We start from the raw sequence: 19,481 nt of genomic DNA, 5'->3' as shown, positions 1-19,481 counted from the left end.
TGCTTTTATATTGTTTTTAAAATGTTCAAAATAAATGGGCAAAAAAAATTTCAAGTATGATTTTTTGGGTTGATACAGATTTAAAGTAAAATACCGAAATGAAGTACCGCTGAGAACCGATACCAAACAGCGGGTACCAGTACTGGTACTGGTATCGGTTCAAATGTGAAAGGTACCCAACCAACACACTACAAAATTACCACACTAAATTCACATTGACTTTCATGATTTGAGGCTTAATATCGTGCTGTGGAGTGTGTGTGTGAAGGAAGAAGAGACCAGCAGAGCTAAACTTCAGCTACAGTGCCTTACAGTATGATGTCAGAGCTGAGAGATGTGGTGCAACTATTACAACTTATGAGGATGAATATCAGACACAACGGAGTGTGGAGGAGGAAGAGGAGGCGACCGCCAGAGCTACATCACAGCTGCAGCATCGAGAGAATGGAGACAGACTGAAAACTAATGCCATGTCTCCAATCTCTTCTTCTGTACTTGCACCTCTTAACATTCTGAGGTCATAAGTGTGTTCACACTGAGAAGTATGGAAACAAGCAGCACTATGAGATCCTGGATTGTGCACTCAGTCAAAAAAACAATGGAGGACATGGAGGTGATGCCTATTGAGGGCAGGACGTGATTAATTTTGTCCCTAACAGTTAAAATGTCATCATCAAAGAAACTCATGAAGTCATCACTACTTAGAGTAACAGGAATACACGGATCAGTAGTGTTATGACTATTTGTTAGTTTAAACAAAGTGCTGAAAAGAAACCTTGGACTGTTTTTATTCTCCTTTATTAGTGATGAGTAATAGGTGGCTCTGCTGTTACAGAGGGCCGTCTTATATATTTTAAGACTGTTTTGCCAAGCAAAGTGAGATTCTTCTAGTTTGGTGGAATGCCAGATTCTTTCTAATTTTCTAGAAGATTAATCTAATTGTCTAGTTTGAGAATTATACCATGGAGATATTCTCTGTTGTTTTATTATTTTCTTTTTATTGATGATATGTGTTCAAAAGTAGGGAGTAAAAGTAAAGAGTCAACAGAACTTACTCAATACTCAAGAAAAGTACAGAAACCTGGAAAATCTACTTAACTACAGTAATGAAGTACAAATACTTTGTTACTACCCACCTATGCTTGTCATGGAGTATTTGTACATTTCTGTATTAGTACTTTTACTGCAGAAAAATATCTGAGTACTTCTTCATGTACTGTTGCTGACAGTTTCTACAGAGGATCATGTGATTGTCAAAGGTCGACATTTATCATATTTCATTGTTCTCTCCCTTCAGATTAACAGATTGAAGATGGGTGTAACCAACATGTGATGCAGCATAGAGCTGTCTGACTGCATTTATTGATGAATCACATGTTGTTCAGATGAGAGTTAAAACGTATTAAACTTATCAGGAAGTGAAGCTCAGACAGTCGTTGCCTTGGAGAGCTGAAATGGCGCAGAAAGATCAGCTGGACCGAAAAATGATCAGCTGTTCGATCTGTGAGGATCAACTGAAGGAGCCAGTGACTATTCCCTGTGGACACAGCTTCTGAGCTGTATTAAAGGATTATGGGATGGAGAGGATGAGATTAGGATATACAGCTGCCCTCAGTGCAGACAGGCCTTCACACCGAGGCCTGTCCTAAAGAAAAACACCATGTTAACAGCTTTAGTGGACCAACTGAAGAAGACTGGACTCCAAGCTGCTCCTGCTGATCACTGCTATGCTGGACCTGAAGATGTGGCCTGTGATGTCTGCACTGGGAGGAAGCTGAAAGCCTTCAAGTCCTGTCTGACGTGTCTGATGTCTTACTGTGAGAATCACCTCCAGTCTCACTTTGAATTAACCAAATTAAAGAAACACAAGCTGGTGGAGCCCTCGGAGAAGCTCCAGGAGAACATCTGCTCTCGTCATGATGAGGTGATGAAAATATTCTGCCGTACAGATAAGAAGTGTATCTGTTATCTGTGCACTATGGAGGATCATAAAGGCCACGACACAGTCCCAGCTGTAGCAGAAAGGACTGAGAGGCAGAGAGAGCTCGAGGTGAGTCGACTAAACATCCAGCAGAGAATCCAGGACAGAGAGAAAGATGTGAAGCTGCTTCAACAGGAGGTGGAGGCCGTCAGTCGCTCTGCTGATAAAGCCGTGGAGGACAGTGAGAAGATCTTCACTGAGCTGATCCGTCTCCTCCAGAAAAGAAGCTCTGATGTGAAGCAGCAGATCAGATCCCAGCAGGAAACTGAAGTGAGTGGAGTCAAAGAGCTTCAGGAGAAGCTGCAGCAGGAGATCACTGAGCTGGAGAGGAAAGACGCTGAACTGAAGCAGCTCTCACACACAGAGGATCACAACCAGTTTCTACACAACTACCCCTCAGTGTCACAACTCAGTGATCCTACAGACTCATCCAGCATCAATATCCGTCCTCTGAAACATTTTGAGGATGTGACAGCAGCTGTGTCAGAGCTCAGAGATCTACTACAGGACATCCTGAGGGACGAATGGACAAACATCTCACTGGCAGAGACTGAAGTGAACGTTTTACTGCCAGAACCAGAACCAGAGCCCAAGACCAGAGCTGAGTTCTTAAGATATTCACGTGAAATTACTCTGGATCCAAACACAGCAAACAAAAAGCTGTTATTATCTGAGGAGAACAGAAAAGTAACATGGATGAGTCAACCACAGTCTTATTCTAGTCACACAGACAGATTCACTAATTATTGTCAGGTCCTCAGTAGAGAGAGTCTGACTGGACGTTGTTACTGGGAGGTGGAGTGGAGAGGAGGATGGGGAGTTCATGTAGCAGTCGCGTACAAGAATATCAGCAGAGCAGGAGGTGAATCTGTATTTGCACATAGTGAGAAATCTTGGTCTTTACGTTGTTGCATTGACAGGTATGAATTTTGGTTCAACAACATTAAAACTCCTGTCTCAGGTCCTCCTTCCTCCAGAGTCGGAGTGTACCTGGATCACAGAGCAGGTATTCTGTCATTCTACAGCGTCTCTGAAACCATGACTCTCCTCCACAGAGTCCAGACCACATTCACTCAGCCTCTCTATGCTGGAATTTGTGTTGGTTTTGTTGGATCCACAGCTGAGTTGTGTAAAGTGAAATAGACAGAAGTCATTTCAGACTTCATGTGTCAGATGTTGTAATTCTTCATGTTTTTGTCTCCATGTTTCTGAGCTGCTCAGAGATCAGCTGACATGCTAATAGGGATATTCAACATTTTATTAACTTGATGTATGTGTTGTTAATATTATTGTTTTCAATTATATTGTTTGTCGCTATACAAATAAAGATTGATTGATTGATTGGATAATGTGTTTCTAAGGTGTATGGGGCCCAAGCACGATTACCTTAAGGCATGTTTGTAGTTTGGTTAACTGGTTGCTTTCACCAGGCTTTATTGATAGATATAATTGAGTATTGTCTGCATAACAATGAAAATGTATTGAGTGTTTCCGAATAATGTTAACTAAAGGAAGTATACATTAGGTGAATAATATTGGTCAAAGCACTGAACCCTGACGAACACTGTGTCTAACTTTTGTTTGCATTGAGGATTTATCATCAACATTTACAAACTGAAATCTGATAGATAGGACTTAAACCAGTTTAATGCAGTTCCTTTGATGCCAATTAAATGTTCAAGTCTCTGTAATAGGATTTGATGATCAATAGTGTCGAAGGCAGCACTAAGATCTTCCAGGACGAGGACAGAGAGAAGTCCATTGTCTGATGAAGTGAAGAGGGCATTTGTAACTTTTACTAGTGCAGTCTCTGTGCTATGATGAGCTCTAAATCCAGACTGAAAATCCTCAAATAAACTGTTACTATGTAGAAAAGTGCACAGCTGATTGGCGACTGCTTTCTCAAGGATCTTGGAGAGAAAGGGGAGGTTAGATATCGGCCTATAGTTGGCTAGAACCTCTGAATCAAGAGTAGATTTCTTAAGAAGAGGTTTAATTACAGCTACCTTAAAGGACTGTGGTACATATCCTGTTAATAAAGACAGATTAATCATATCTAATAAAGAAATGCTAAATGAGGGAAAAACTTACTTAAAGCAGCCTAGTTGGAATCAAGTCTAAGAGACAGGATGATGGTTTGGATGAAGTAATCTGTGAAGTTAGTTCAATGATTAACAGTTCTCTGTTGTTTTATTATCTTCTGTTAATTGAAGATGTGTGTTCAAATGTAAGGAGTAAAAGTAAACAGAACTTACTCAATGCTCAAGAAAAGTACAGATACATAGAAAATCTACTTAAGCGTAGCAATGAAGTACAAATACTTTGTTACTACCCACCTCTGCTTGTAATAGAGCATTTTTACTAGTGGTGGGCTGTTATCGGCGTTAACGTGCTGCGTTAACGTGAGACTCTCATCGGGGTGATAATAAAAATATCGCCGTTAATCTATTCTCAAAGTTGGGTTGGGAGCTGGGTCTATACTACGCAAGCTATGATGACTTTCACCTTGATATTTTAGCGCGTATGTGAAGTGTGAACAAGCTGGTCTGCCTGAGTGACTGGTGGAAGAAGGAGAAATAGAGCTTGGACTGATTGACACAAAGTTACGTACTTTGTTATTTTTTAGTTATTATAGTATCATATATAGTACTATAACAAATATTTCAAATACTACTCATGTTATTATGTTATTTAAAAATAAAGTTATTTAAAAAAGGAAAAAAAAAAAAAGGAAACAGATACCGCCGGTAGTGTTGCTACCCCACTCCGCAGTCTGTTAAAGCCTGTTATATTTTTCCTAGACATGAAATATAACGATTATAAATTATTTAAGATAGGCGTAGCACTTTGCTTCATGTTTGATACACGTTGTTGTCCAACTCGTTCATAGGAGAGAACGGGAGAGTTCGCACAGTAGGTAAGTTTTAATTCAAAGTTTTCCAATACAAGATGTACAATGACAGGTGTGAACGAGGTAGATTACTCCAGTAAAAATAAGACTTAGTTTAATGACTTAGAAGTCACCAAATGACTTACTTTAACGAATTTCGTTAGTTTATATAATGCAGATTTGTAAAATATTACTTTTATTAGTCACAGTCACAGACAATAAACTTAGCATTTCATATGTAATGAAGTCCACGCAGCACGCTCGATGCAAACTAATATTAAGCCTATAGCCTATTCATTATGTCGATGGACATAAATTGAGTTCTTTTGCCTTAATAATGACAAAATAATACACAAAATATGGTCGGATTGGGAACCCATATGCATAATGTCTCCACGTTGCATTTAGTGTTGCTTGAAATGACCAGGGCTCAGCTAGTGTTGCCTTTTAAAAAATCGTCGATGGATTCCCTGGAAAATTGACTTCTTTTCCCTCAAGCAGGGTACACTTGCACTCACACTAGCCAAATAGTCCGGATTTTAGGGGGCAAACGTGCTTGGGCACGGTACGATTGCCTAGTGCGCCCTAAATGAACAGTGTGTACTCAGAGTAGCTGCGGGAGGGGGGGGCGGGGAGGGGTTGTATGCAATCGCAGATGGACGCCGCATTGGCGATGGCTGTCAGGCATCGTCGATGGACCAACCCTATTGGGTAGCACACATATTCTGAATGCCTTCGGCAGAATTCAAAGGAGCCATTTTAATCTAGATTAATTCGAAGATTACAGTGAGATTAATCTGGATTTAAAAAATTAATCTATGCCCACCACTAATTTTTACATTTCTGTATTAGTAACTTTACTGCAGTAAAGTATCTGAGTACTTCTTCCAGTACTGCTGCTGAGGATCATGTGATTGTCAAAGGTCGACATTTATTAACTGAGTTTCTGGAAAAAATTAACTTTGGTTTTATATGCTTGTATTATAAACACAAACAACATGATTAAAATATGATACCTGTTGTAGTGCTCCACACTGGGATCAGATTTACAGTTTGTGGATGGGTGTAACCAACATGTGACGCAGCACAGAGCTGTCAGGCTGCATTTACAACTGAATCACATGTTGTTCAGATGACAGTTCAAACTTATTAAGCTCATCAGGAAGTGAAGCTCAGACAGTCGTTGCCTCTGAGAGCTGAAATGGCGCAGAAAGATCAACTGGACCGAGAAATAATTAGCTGTTCGATCTGTGAGGATCTACCAAAGGAGCCAGTGACTATTCCCTGTGGACACAGCTACTGTATGAGCTGTATTAAAGGATTCTGGGATGGAGAGGATCAGAGGAAGATCTACAGCTGCCCTCAGTGCAGAGAGGCCTTCACACCGAGGCCTGTCCTGAAGAAAAACACCATGTTAGCAGCTTTAGTGGAGCAGCTGAAGAAGACTGGACTCCAAGCTGCTCCTGCTGATCACTGTTATGCTGGACCTGAAGATGTGGCCTGTGATGTGTGCACTGGGAGGAAGCTGAAAGCCTTCAAGTCCTGTCTGATGTGTCTGATGTCTTACTGTGAGAATCACCTCCAGTCTCACTTTGAATTAACCAAATTAAAGAAACACAAGCTGATGGAGCCCTCAGAGAAGCTCCAGGAGAACATCTGCTCTCGTCATGATGAGGTGATGAAGATATTCTGCCGTACAGATAAGAAGTGTATCTGTTATCTGTGCACTATGGAGGATCATAAAGGCCACGACACAGTCCCAGCTGTAGCAGAAAGGACTGAGAGGCAGAGAGAGCTCGAGGTGAGTCGACTAAACATCCAGCAGAGAATCCAGGACAGAGAGAAAGATGTGAAGCTGCTTCAACAGGAGGTGGAGGCCGTCAGTCACTCTGCTGATAAAGCAGTGGAGGACAGTGAGAAGATCTTCACTCAGCTGATCCGTCTCCTACAGAAAAGAAGCTCTGATGTGAAGCAGCAGATCAGATCCCAGCAGGAAACTGAAGTGAGTGGAGTCAAAGAGCTTCAGGAGAAGCTGCAGCAGGAGATCACTGAGCTGAAGAGGAAAGACGCTGAACTGAAGAAGCTCTCACACACAGAGGATCACAACCAGTTTCTACACAACTACCCCTCAGTGTCACAACTCAGTGAACCTACAGACTCATCCAGCATCAATATCCGTCCTCTGAGATACTTTGAGGATGTGACAGCAGCTGTGTCAGAGCTCAGAGATAAACTACAGGACATCCTGACGGACAAATGGACAAACATCTCATGGTCAGTAACTCATGTGGACGTTTTATTGTCAGAACCAGAGCCCAAGACCAGAGCTGAGTTCTTAAGATATTCATGTGAAATCACTCTGGATTCAAACACAGCAAACACAGAGCTGTTATTATCTGAGAGGAACAGAAAAATAGAATATACAGAACAATCACAGTCTTATTCTAGACACACAGACAGATTCACTGATCATCTTCAGGTCCTGAGCAGAGAGAGTCTGACTGGACGTTGTTACTGGGAGGTGGAGTGGAGAGCAGGATGGGGAGTTTATGTAGCAGTCACATACAAGAATATCAACAGAGCAGGAGATGAATCTCGATTTGGAAACAATGACAAATCTTGGTCTTTAGGTTGTTCCACTGACAGGTATGAATTTTGGTTCAACAACATTAATACTCCCGTCTCAGGTCCTCGTTCCTCCAGAGTCGGAGTGTACCTGGATCACAGAGCAGGTATTCTGTCCTTCTACAGCGTCTCTGAAACCATGACTCTCCTCCACAGAGTCCAGACCACATTCACTCGGCCTCTCTATGCCGGATTTTGTGTTTATTATGGATCCACAGCTGAGTTGTGTAAAGTGAAATAAACAGAAGTCATTTCAGACTTTATGTGTCAGATGTTGTAATTCTTCATGTTTTTGTCTCCATGTTTTTGAGCTGCTCAGAGATCAGCTGACACGCCAATAGGGATATTCAATTAATAATTAATTAATTAACTTGATGTATGTGTTGTTGATATTTTTTAAATTATATTATTTTGCGTCATACAAATAAAAATTGATTGACTGATTATATAATGTGTTTCTAAGGTGTATGGGGCCAAGCGCAATAACCTTAAGGCATGTTTGTAGTTTGGTTAACTGGTTACTTTCATCAGGCTTTATTGATAGATATAATTTAGTATTGTCTGCATAACAATGGGAATTGTACATTATGTTTAATTGACATTATCAGTTTCTTTAAATGTGACTTTTTCCTGTGTGTTTTTATCCATGGAGGCTCTCACTGCTCACCACCATGTTTTAAACCTTCACTGACATTTCTTCAGATGAAAATGTGAACTTCTCTTTGTTCTAAATGTTAGTTTCATGTTTGTATTGATGTATTTGTGTCTGTTGTTTCTTAAACAGAGAAAACAGCAGAACTTCCTTCATCAGAGATATTTTGTTCTCATCACTTTGTAAATTCATAAAGAAATGTTCAATCAAACTGTAATGATCATGATAATAATCATTAATGATGTTCTTGTACATAGCTGACATTCTGGGTTACACTAACTGACTGTGTGGATGAAGTCAATCTGAACATGAAATCATTGATCACACTTTACTGATTGGATGTGTCAACAATCTGAAGCTTCAATAATCAATAAAGATGATTTTTATCAACAGTGATCAAAGTGTTTTCTTCTCATTCAAAGCTTGTGGAGAAAATGTGAAATTATTAAAGTTCACATAATAATACTGCAGTACTTTTACTGTAATACTGCATACTACATCACTATAATACTGCAGTACTTTTACTGTAATACTGCATACTACATCACAATAATACTGCAGTACTTTTACTGTAATACTGCATACTACATCACTATAATACTGCAGTACTTTTACTGTAATACTGCATACTACATCACTCATAATACTGCAGTATTTTTTACTGTAATACTGAATACTACATCACCATAATACTGCAGTACTTTTACTGTAATACTGCATACTACATCACTATAATACTGCAGTACTTTTACTGTAATACTGCATACTACATCACCATAATACTGCAGTACTTTTACTGTAATACTGCATACTACATCACTCATAATACTGCAGTACTTTTACTGTAATACTGCATACTACATCACCATAATACTGCAGTACTTTTACTGTAATACTGCATACTACATCACTCATAATACTGTAGTACTTTTACTGTAATACTGCATACTACATCACTCATAATACTGCAGTACTTTTACTGTAATACTGCATACTACATCACTATAATACTGCAGTACTTTTACTGTAATACTGCATACTACATCACTATAATACTGCAGTACTTTTACTGTAATACTGCATACTACATCACCATAATACTGCAGTACTTTTACTGTAATACTGCATACTACATCACTCATAATACTGCAGTACTTTTACTATAATACTGCATACTACATCACTATAATACTGCAGTACTTTTACTATAATACTGCATACTACATCACTATAATACTGCAGTACTTTTACTGTAATACTGCATACTACATCACTATAATACTGCAGTACTTTTACTGTAATACTGCATACTACATCAGTCATAATACTGCAGTACTTTTACTGTAATACTGCATACTACATCACTCATAATACTGCAGTACTTTTACTGTAATACTGCATACTACATCACTCATAATACTGCAGTACTTTTACTGTAATACTGCATACTACATCACTATAATACTGCAGTACTTTTACTGTAATACTACATACTACATCACTATAATACTGCAGTACTTTTACTGTAATACTGCATACTACATCAGTCATAATACTGCAGTACTTTTACTGTAATACTGCATACTACATCACTCATAATACTGCAGTACTTTTACTGTAATACTGCATACTACATCACTCATAATACTGCAGTACTTTTACTGTAATACTGCATACTACATCACTCATAATACTGCAGTACTTTTACTGTAATACTGCATACTACATCACTCATAATACTGCAGTACTTTTACTGTAATACTGCATACTACATCACTATAATACTGCAGTACTTTTACTGTAATACTGCATACTACATCACTATAATACTGCAGTACTTTTACTGTAATACTGCATACTACATCACTCATAATACTGCAGTACTTTTACTGTAATACTGCATACTACATCACTCATAATACTATGTACTTTTACTGTAGGAGGATTTTTCATGCAGCACTTTTTAAAATCAATTCTGTATCTGACGGGTAACCAGTGAATAAAGGCTGGAGATCACACATGATTCCACATCACAAGGAGAGACATTAAATTGATTAGTAAAACGCTTTGCGTGTGTGTGTGAGTGTGTGTGTGTGTGTGAGTGTTTGTGTGTGTCATTTTTATGTATGGTCTCTGCTTCCTGCGCCTCTGTTTTGTGTTTGTGTGTTTATGCCTTCCTCTGTTTTTGTTTGTCTGTCTTGTGTGTGCTGTTTGTTTTGTGTCTTTCTCGCAGAGTTTGTCCTGTCTTTCTGGTGTGTGTGTGTGTGTGTGCGTGTGTGTGTGTGTGTGTGTGTGTGTGTGTGGAGAGCTGCTGGGTGACATTTTCCATTCCAGGTGTGACATCTCGCTCCCCTGACAGCCTCATCTCCGACACACACTAAACAACTCCTCTCTTTGATTTTACCTGCCTCCCACACACACACACACACACACACCTTACCGTCCACCTCTGTCTCAGCTCTGCCGCTCGACAAGCTAATTTAGCCAATTACACACAGGTGTGATGCTAATTTCCCCGAGCTGGCAGCCAGCTCCTGGAGGAGGTAAAAATAACATAATTACACCCATCTGTCCCTCTGCAGGCAGGCGGGCTCTCCCACTGGGTGTCGGCTCCACCGCCACCACAAAACACACACAGGAGGAAAGAAAAAACACACACACACACACACACACACTGGCTTTGATAATGGATGACAAGACAATGGACTGTGTGTGTGTGTGTGTGTGTGTGTGTAGGAATCCAGGCCACAGCCACAGTTGCTTTTACTCGTTTTTGTTTGAAGTGCTCAATGGATTTTCAGCGATATGCCGCAATTTCTTGTAAGAAAAAAAAAGGAGAAACAGACCTTTTTGGAGCAGCGGGGATAATTACGTGAAGCTGTTTTTTTGAAGGCGACGGGGTGTTAGACGTGTCGGTGTGGGAGGAGACGGAGAGGAGGATTTTTCAGGGCTGGAAACACACAAAACATAATGTAGTCGAAGTAGAAAAAGGCCTTCAGACAGTGAAGGAAACCCAATGAATGTGTCTCTTTCTGCAGAAATCTACTTAGACATTATAAAGGGTGTAAAGTGCAGGAAGTTACTTTTTAATTACATTCTGCAGACATAAAAAAACAAGCCAGCTACCAAACCTTGAGCCCACATGAACATGAAGCATGTGTGTTTCTTGCTGTAATCATTCCTCCTGTTCATACTGACCATTAGATCCCTTCATAATGCATTTAGTATGACAACTGCAAGTGTCTGTCATCTGTTACCAACACTGATCTACTCCACATTTTAAACACTGACTGAAAGGACACAACTTCTAACTCTACATAATGTTACATTAAAGTCAAACACCAATATTAAGCTTCTATGTAAAGTGTTGTTGATAAGGAACCTTAACTCCTGAATCCTGCAGATCTAAAAAAAAAAAAAGCATCAGTGAAGTATGTTGGGTGTTTAAGGGTCACATTTCTGCCCTGAAGTCCTTCTTCTGTGCAAAACAATTGGATTTAAAAGTTGATGTGAAGCTAATATGAAGCTTCAGCGTCCAAATGAGTCAAATCTTCATCTTCTATGTTTCAACGTTACAGTGTTTTTAGTATCAAAGTCTTTTGTTACTATACTTCCACCACAGAGAAACAGGAAACACTAAGAGGGAATCTGATGGTAAAGAGACTGTAAATGTGTCAGATATCACTTGATATGACTAACTCACACTGCTGAAGCTCAACAGAAGCTGATCAGATACTTTTAAATGACTGTGGATTTTGTCCTCCATCACTTTACATTGAAAGCACATTTAAAGGAGATATTTTAATAGTCAGTATGAACAGGAGGAATGATTACAGAGACTGTTCATATAGGACACCTGACACACTCACAGTTTATTCAGTCTATTGTAAAGATGTGTGCCACAGAACCACAAAATCCACCAGTCAGTCCCCACAATGGACGTTTGTCGTTACAACAACTGCAATAAATACAAAAGAAGACAAAAGACAAATCAAAAAGAAGAAAGAGAAATAAGGTCTGTGTTACGTCCCACTTCATGGAATAACTACACCACCTGCTGTTGTTAGAAACACACCTTTTTAAAGGACCGGTGTTTAGGATTTAGTGACATCTAGTGGTGAGTTTTCAGATTGCAACCAACTGAATAACTCTCAAAAAAAAGTTACAAGTCCCTCTCTGGATCTCGTGTTTGATTTGTCCATTCAGGGTTACTGTAGAAACATAGTGGGCCCCATGGAAGAGGACCCCTCCCTCTGTAGATATAAAAGGTGAGCGCTTTGAAAGGCCCCTATAATTAAAATTCATTAATATTATACTCGAACAGATCAGACAGTGGAAAAAAATGAAGATATTAGAGATTAAAGTTTTACTTGTAACAGAGTACTTCTACATTGTGGTATTTCTGATTTTACTTAAGTTAAAGCTTTAAACCTTTAATTCCCGCCTTAAAACAAACCTATTACGACTGGCATATTCAGTCTCATAGTGACTATGAAATCACATTCATGTCAACTTCTGCACTGATGTTTTATCTATACTACAAATAAAAATTTTTTGAAACTGTCTGGTAAAGCTATACTATAGACAGCACTTTACATTTCAATAATGATAATAATACAATGATCAGGTTAGGGTCTCATCTCAACATTACCGTAAGGCCATACAACTATCATACTCAACATATCTACATTCACAATGAAAGCTATTAGCCTTAGCTAGCTGCCTTATCGTCTAACATTGATCATCTTATACACATCAAGCAATCATAAAAAGTGTGACAACGCAAATGTAAATAAAGTTAACATGAATGTATGTGGCGCTTGTGCACTTATCTCGCCTGAAAACACAACAAAAACACAGTCTTGCTGCTATTCAGACTTCGACTACCGCCCCCTACTGGTGAACCTGCATATCGCTCATCAAATACTAAATCAGGTGAGTTTTCCTCTATTTAAAAGTGAGTGTTTTAAATAATAATAACCAGAGAAATAATGGTGGGGGGCCAAGGTAATGACACAAAGTACTACAATAGCAATTTCAACTAATCTTAGCCCCTAAAATGTCGACGGTGCCACAATAACACTCGAGCCTCCCAACACAAGTCCACAGTGAAGGAGTCACAGCTGATCATTCCACAAACACCATATTTGTCTTGTTTTGGACGTCACCACCACCTCCTGCATGTGAAAACAAACCCTCTACACACTAACAAACATACGAGGAATAAACAGCAGCTGGAAAATGCAAAAACAGAACCGACGATGATGATGATGATGATGGTGGAAGCAGCACACACAGATCATCCTACGTGTCACCTTATTGGACCTGACTGTCTGCAGATCTAAATACAGTTAGAGAGGATTTCATTATTGAGACTTCTGCTGTCAGGTAGACATGTGAAATGCGTCTCAGTGGCCTTCCCACCCTGCCAAGAAAAATAAATTGGTCCTCGCACATAACCTCCTTATCTACATTCCTGCCGTCACATAGTCCCTGTTTCCTACGGAGCGTGTGTGATGACTCCGTCCACACAGGTTGTATTATTCTACATTCTCACATAGATGGATCTGTCAGTCTATCTGTCACACAGCGACGTGCTCCGGGGGCCCCGCTGAGACCCATCACACTCTGAAGAATAAAGGAGGCACAGACACCAGAGAGGGTCCTGCAGCTGGAGGAGACCACCGACCACGACGGGAAATCAGAAAATACACAGTTATGATATATTTAAAGAAACATGGACCCAAAAATATAGCTTCTACACCTTCAAATGTCTTTTTTTGTCCGATTAACTGCAATCCAAAGATATTTAATGTACTATCATGTATGACACAGAAAAGAAAATACTACTACACAGAAAGTACTACAATAGATTTCGGCTATAACTGTAATTTCTTTTATCTATAAATAGTCAGGAACTAGTGAAAATTGCTTATTATGTCTCAGAGCCCATGATGATGTCTTTCAATGTCTTGTTTTATCCAATGAGGTTGTTCAATTTACTATGTATGACACAGAAAAGCTTCAAATCCAAACATTCAACAAGCTGCAATCAAGAAATGTCTGATTATTATTATCAAAAGGAAAAATACCTGTTATTATATCTCAGAGCCCATTGTGATGTCTTCCAATGTCTCATATCCAATAAAGTTGTTCAATTTACTATGATGCAGAAAAGCTTCAAATCAAAACATTCGAGACGTTGCAATCAACAAATGTTTGATTATTATAAAAAAGTGGTCAAAAAACACTGCAGAAGGTTCTGCTGCAGGAAGACACACAATAATATATTTAAAGAAACAGGGACGCAAAGTAACCCGTCAAGATACAGAAGATATCACTGATTTTAACCGTTTAATATATAGAAAATCAGAAATTAGTGGAAAAAATCTACACAAATCTAAAGATGTTCAATTTACTATCATGTACAACACCGAAAAGCTTCAAATGCGATCATTCAACAATCTGCAATCAACAAATGTTTATTATTATTATCAACAAAGATGCCAAAAAACACTGCTTTGTTTAGCAGCAGTACAACAATAATAGCACCATACTGACATAAAGCTGATATATTAACCTTATTGCTTATTTTCACATCCAGCAGACACATCTGGAGACATGTTTCTGTTCACCCGGTGAATATAAATCCAATATTCACTCTCTTTTTGCTCTCTACCAACTCATTTGACCCATTACTAATATAAAAAAACATGAATCACAGCAGCTTTAACCTCCTGATTAAAGAGTTTAAGTGGCGAAAAAGCTTGTAAGAGTCATTCTGGAGAGCACTTAGTTTATTTAGTCTTTTAATTAGTGGGAGAGTTGATTTAATTCATAAGTTAGTATTTGGCTCATGAGGTGGACTAAAGAAAAGGGTTTTTTGGGTAACCCTCCAGGTACCCTGCTGCTCTCAGAGTGTGGGCTCCACCTGTTGGCCTGGCTGCAAACACAGGAGACGGCCGAGCTTCATTATCTTCTGCCACCTCAGATGAGCTGCACTCGTCCGTCACCCCTCGAAAGTCACTCTCTTTCTCCTTCTCTCTCTCTCTCTCTCTTTCTCTTTCCATGTAAAAAGTGTGGGGAGTTGATTATCAGCCCGTGTCGGCGAGCTGTGATCCGCTGGAAGTCAAATTAAATGACCCTTGTTATTTCCTCACACTTTCAATGTTCCTCTGACACCGGGGAATATAACAGCGTATACTCTGTGTGTGTGTGTGTGTGTGTGTGTGTGTGTGTGTGTGTGTGTGTGTGTCTCCATCCTCCTTCCTGTTCTCCTGCCTCCCTCCATCATGGTGTATTCACATTACAGTAGAGGAACCAGGCTTATTGCTTATGTTTCAGAGCAGCGTTCATGTACTAACACAGAGGAGCAGCTTCTCCGCTCGTTCAGCGTTTCTCTTTGGAAAAATAAAACATGTTTGTTGAGTTGTTGCTATTTAAAAAATCATTTCTTTGCCTTTCTTTCCTCTTTGAGGCCATGACAACATAAAACATGGATTTATTTCCTATAGCCTAAATGTGATGTTTTACAGCCTCTACAGATTCATTCACACCTCATTGGTTCTAAACTTTTATTAAAAACATGTTAGAGACTCATTCTGTTCATGTACAAGATGAAAACATGAAAGTCAACTTCATAAACGTCTCCAGCAGGATCTCTGATGTCAGCAGTGGTTTGTGTTATTTTCCCTTTATACACTAAAGCACAACCTGTATCTATAGCAACCATAACACAACCTGTATCTGTAGCAACCATAACACAACCTGTATCTATAGCAACCATAGAACAACCTGTATCTATAGCAACCATAGAGCAACCTGTATCTATAACAACCACAGCACAACCTGTATCTATAGCAACCTTAACACAACCTGTATCTAAAGCAACCATAACATAACCTGTATCTATAGCAACCATAGCACAACCTGTATCTACAGCAACCATAGCACAACCTGTATCTACAGCAACCATAGCACAACCTGTATCTACAGCAACCATAACACAATCTGATGGTCTGTCTGTGCATTACATACCTCATAAAGTGCTAACTATTGACCTAAAAGTTAAATGGGTTCAATAGATTTAGTTTTGAGCAGATATCATGACACACAGTGACCCCTACCAAACGGTTGAGTAGACATACAAAGGGTTAATTAGGTTCTTTACTTCTGGAACAGAAACAGGAAGTTTTGGTTTGGCTCTTCATGTAGTTCAGATTTCTCCTCAACTCATTTCTCACATTATTGATATGAAATTATCAGAGGTTGACATTTCTCTCCACAACGTAAAGCTAATGAATCTGAAACACAAACGGATGTATGTTTTTCCTTCATTTATACCTCTCTCTCTCGCTCTCTCTCTCTCTCTCTCTCTCTCTCTCCCTCCTTCCCTCTCTCTCTCTCTCCCTCCTTCCCTCTCTCTCTCCCTCCCTCCCTCCCTCTCTCTCTCTCTCTCCCTCCCTCCCTCCCTCCCTCCCTCCCTCTATCTATCTCTCTCTCTCTCTCTCTCTTTCATATTCTCATGTAGTGGCGTCTATAGATTCAGTCTTTTTGTCGTTTTTTATCTTCCTCTCTCCGTTTCCTCCAAACCAGCCAATCGCTCGATCCGGATTAGCATGTGAGAGAGAGTTAGTGTGAGTGAGAGAGAGAGAGGGAGAGAGAGAGAGAGGAAGAGTGAATGAAAGACAGAAAGAGAGGAGAGGAGAGGAGGCGATGCAGAGAGACAAAAGTCCAGCTGTGAGATGAACGTGGGACGAATGGAGGAAGAATAAAACGGATCTTTCGGCGAGAGAAACTTCCACATCGAGGCCCCGGGGGCTTATTACCATGTAAATCTCACACACACACACACACACACACACACACACACACACACAGTACGATGTTGCACAAACACAAACAGCACCAACACACTCTTCCCAACACACTTTTCCTTGAATGAAGTCGGCTGCTGGCTGGTATTTTGATGAAGTTGGTTATTTATCGGGCGATGAAATTAAAGTTAATTGCTTATTGGTATTTTAATTAAGTTTCTTTCTCCGTGGGTGTTTGAGTGATTTTTTGGAGTATTTATTGGTATTTTAATGAAGTATTATTTGGCTGCAGACTCAGTGGGAGAGCAGCTGAACAGGCATACACACAGCAGGTGGCCCAAACACACACACACACACACACACACACACACAGATATAAACGTGACAAACAAGCATAGTAGCACATACACATGATGATATATTAACACACAAAAAGCACAGATTCAAACATACAGACATATATATATGTATATGTGCTTCACTCTCTACATGATCTAATCTAAATGTAATTATGTGACTATCAGTGTCAAGAAAACTGAATTAATGTGTTTTCATCATCTTCAGAAATCTAATTTTTCTACCTCTGACCCCAATTATTTTACAAGTCAAACACACGAACCATCACAGGAACTTACAGACATCTCATCACATCTGAAAACCACTTTTCATAATTTAACAAAGAAGCTAAAAAAGAAATATTATAAGATCAGATCATATCTCACCTGTACTGTCTCAAACATCTATCTACATGTAATCACTCTTTTAATAATGTCTTACTATCTCCTAACTTGGTCCTCTCTCTCGTATTTATTATTATTACCTACAAAGCAAACCATTAAACTAATAGCAAGACTGTAAAATATGCTTTTTAATATCTATGTCAACTGTTTTCCATCTGTTGAGATATTATCAGTATAGTATTGATCAAGTTCTATAATAATTCACTGTGAATGAACCTGCGATCACTGATTTAACCTCACACACGCGCCTCCTCTATACACTCTGTTTGTTTCAGTTTTATTATAATGTGTTTCAGTCTTTTATGAGCTGCAGAACAGGAACCTGCTGTTTAAATCTATCTGTAATGTTAGGATGACCCAGACAGAACCTTTAATACAGCTTTCTTCCTGTTGCCACTGTCACCGAGTGCTGCTCATGTGGGAATGTTGGGTCTCTTTAACATTATTTTGGTTCTATGTGTAAAGAGCCTTGAAATGACTTTGTTGTAATTTGGAGCTATATAAATAAAGATTGATTGATTGATATGTTAGTGTAATGTAAACCCTAATGTGTCCTCCTTCTTATCCTTGGGCAATCAGGCTCCTGAACAATGAACCCCCACAGCACATTATAAACCATCACACAACCAATGCAACCAACAGTATCCAACATCTACCTCAATGTAATATAGACTGTGTGTGTGTGTGGTTTTATTACATCACAGGAAGAGAATCCTGAACCAATCTCGTTGTGTGTGTTGTACAGTGACAATAAAGGATATTCTACTCTATTGTAACAAGGACGTAACACTAAAAGTCAAAGAAGCTGAGCTGTTCAGGTTCAATTTGATTCAAATTGAACCTGAACAGCTCAGCTTCTTTGACTTTTAGTATGTCAGGGTTAAAAGAGAGATTTGAGGGAGGGGCCAATCATTTTAGATGTAGTCTTTATTTCAGCAGGAGTCAGACTACTGAACCAAACTGTGACAGGAAGTTGAGTTTCTATAAATCTCTCCCAGTTTTCTTTAACGTCGCTCTGCGGAAGGAATCGAGCCCTCGGACCCTCCGGCAGCGTCGACCCCTCCGGCAGCGTCGACCCCTCCGGCAGCGTGGGCCCCTCTCTGCCTGGCTGTGCTCTGTGCAGCAGCAGCAGCAGCAGCAGCAGTATGAGCGTGTGAGCAGATGCTCTGTGACAGGCTGTTAGGAAACACGTCTGCAGCTGCTAGTTTGTGTGTCACATGTTGTTTGAGTGATGTAAGGCGGCGTGTTTGGTTTCAACACGCTAAGCGTTGCCCCCGGCTGCAAGGAAGTGAACTGCACTGAATCTATCTTAAATATTATCTATCTCAGTGTCACACTGTCTGCATGGCTGACATTCAGACTGGATAGCATACTCATATCAGATCATCATACACATAATAAGAAGATATTTACACTTCATTTCTGTTCTGATTCACACAAGAAAAATACAATTAAAGGACACGTGTGTAATTATTATAAGAATGCTGTAATTCTGAATGTATTGAATGTAATATATTAGTTAAAAGATACAGAAAATGATAAGGTAAAAGGTAAATCTGCTGTCATTCATTGCAATGCTTGGTTAAAAATGTGGTAATTCATGGCTTTATAAAAAGGGATTGAGTTAAAAACGCACTATGAGCTGCAGATCAAGATGAACTGTAATCTATTGTTCTGACCTTTCAGGTAAAAGTCTTATTTAGCTTTTATAGTGTTTGGGAAATGCACTGTAAGTTACATTTTGCAGTGTTTCCTTAATTCCCTGTAAGTTTTAAGT

General features: G+C 39.4%; 1 pseudogene; it reads left to right on the top strand.

The window, feature by feature from the left end:
- The first annotated feature begins 1,454 nt into the window (after nucleotides 1-1,454).
- On the top strand, nucleotides 1,455-18,861 carry LOC128375790 (E3 ubiquitin/ISG15 ligase TRIM25-like; annotated as a pseudogene).
- The last annotated feature ends 620 nt before the right edge of the window (nucleotides 18,862-19,481 follow it).

Source organism: Scomber japonicus, chromosome 16 (genome assembly GCF_027409825.1).
Source record: "Scomber japonicus isolate fScoJap1 chromosome 16, fScoJap1.pri, whole genome shotgun sequence".
NCBI classification, from domain to species: Eukaryota; Metazoa; Chordata; class Actinopteri; order Scombriformes; family Scombridae; genus Scomber; species Scomber japonicus.
This window is presented reverse-complemented; position numbering and strand designations above follow the sequence as displayed.